The sequence below is a fragment of the Eucalyptus grandis genome, chromosome 6, assembly GCF_016545825.1.
Source record: "Eucalyptus grandis isolate ANBG69807.140 chromosome 6, ASM1654582v1, whole genome shotgun sequence".
In the NCBI taxonomy this organism is placed as follows: Eukaryota; Viridiplantae; Streptophyta; class Magnoliopsida; order Myrtales; family Myrtaceae; genus Eucalyptus; species Eucalyptus grandis.
Window position 1 is genome coordinate 28,268,217 of NC_052617.1, and position 2,016 is coordinate 28,270,232.

The 2,016-nt window shown below is 35.8% G+C and overlaps 1 long non-coding RNA gene across 1 annotated transcript; it reads right to left on the reverse strand.

Moving 5' to 3' along the window:
- Positions 1–275: 275 nt before the first annotated feature.
- Positions 276–1,167, reverse strand: LOC104448992. The gene is made up of 3 exons (XR_005551899.1): positions 1,055–1,167; positions 646–791; positions 276–339 (listed from the first exon to the last, which is right to left on the reverse strand). It is a non-coding gene; the product is annotated as an uncharacterized LOC104448992 (long non-coding RNA).
- Positions 1,168–2,016: the final 849 nt, after the last annotated feature.

Here is a 2,016-nt window from a genome sequence, read left to right on the forward strand (position 1 = left end):
TCCATCGACCGGGAACGATTTAAAGATTCATTCTAACTATGAACCCATTACATATATTCTTGACGTCTCAAGAATAGGTCTAGTTACAACTGATTATATGGAATCATTCATAAATATAAAATAATTTGACAAATGAATGAATAAGTCATTGTCATTAATTAAATAATAATAATAATAAAAGTACAACTGAAATACCTAATATGTAACTATTACATAATAGCTTTAGGCATACATCCAACAGCTGTGTCCTGCTCTTACAGCACACATAAAGTAAAAATAAGTAGGACATATGCTGCATTGAGTGCAGGAACCATGAGTCTGCTTACATATTACACAACTCTACACCACAAGCAAAGAAAAGCATTTGAGAAGAAGCACTGAGCATCTAGAAGTTAATGGCAAATAAACTAAGCAGTAGACAACAAACAAAATCAACACATGAAACTCAAATACTCAACTGTCTACAAACAAAATCAACACATGAAACTCAAATACTCAACTGAACAGTAAGCTGCTATAAAGCTATTATGAAATCAGGTTCTCCTCTATTGCTAAACGCTTTTATCATTCCCACAATAAGTACAATCCACCACATCAAAGAAACAACAATCTTCAAAACTGTAAATCTAAATGAGTATGGATTACCTTCAAAAAAGAAGTTGGAGGAATTCTAAGTATTCCAGTGGCCGGTTCCATTTTCTCATGATTTAGAAAACCAACTTCAGGGCGAAACCACGCACATGTGACATGAACCCAGAGCGGCTCGATATCCGTTGGCTTCAAAGCACACCCTAGAGACCAGCATTTAAGCCAATGAGAATAATTTCAAGCAAGAAAATACTAACTCACACAACACCAAGACATAGATTTAGAGCAAAAGTCAGACAACTGTGATAATGAATTTCATATGATACGGCTTCCTAAAACCCAATAGTAATATTTCTAAAAAATCAGAAGCGAAAATATCTAATATTGTCACCATGAACGTCAAATAATTTAAAAGTATAAGAAACAACATATGAGGACAATAGGAGATTAAGACATTGAATCTAACCTTCTACCGGACAAAGACAACACTGCCTCCTCACATCAGGCGTTTCACATGCCCTGCAAACCCATGAAGTGAAGTCTTGGACGTTGTTTACCCCATAACATTCTTGATGCACAACTATCTCAGAGTGAATCTAGTTCATTTACAGAAGAAGACCAACTATCTGGTGACCTTTGATTCAAATACCAAAAAACAAGTGGACAAATGCTATTTGAAAAGATGTAAGACCTGTTGCAGATTATCATTTTGTTATAGTCCCAATCTTCAACCCATCTACATACGGCACACCTTTCCGTCATCCATTTAGCAAAAACAGGCACATAACTCTCTGCCAAAAAGATAAATAAATAATAAAGCACTTCATTCATTCCAAACACTAACATTCTTTTTTTTCACGGCAGGGGGAATTTTGCTCGCAAACTTCAACCTCTAGCTTTTGTTTTCGAAATATCTGTCTCTTCAAATGTAAATAACTTTCAAGCACTACATTTTAAAAAAAAAAAAAAAAAAAATTCAAACTTAAAACCATAAGTCAAAAGCTACAATTGCTCCAGTAAAACCACCAAATCCCCAAGCATCTTCCTATTCGAGATGCAGCATCACTTCAATGAAGATGCAATTGTACCATATATACCATGAAAACTTTCAGTGTATATTTTGATGGTAAATGCAAGAACTACCTTTCAAGAAATCCATCAACTGCTGCTTATCTAACTTCAAAGGATCAGCACCAAGTGCAGCATACTCTGCAAGCTGAAGTTACATAAGATTAACATGAAACTGCACTTTAAACCATATCTCTAAAAGGAGGGTGCCAAGAAGAAGCCCAAAGTATGCATATATCTGCCACCAAAACTACACGGTATACTCCGGCCACGACGGCACAAAACGAGCGAGTCAAAGAAAAAAAAAACATGGCCAGCCAAAAAGAAGATCACAAAGGAGACAAGGACACAAGCGACAGC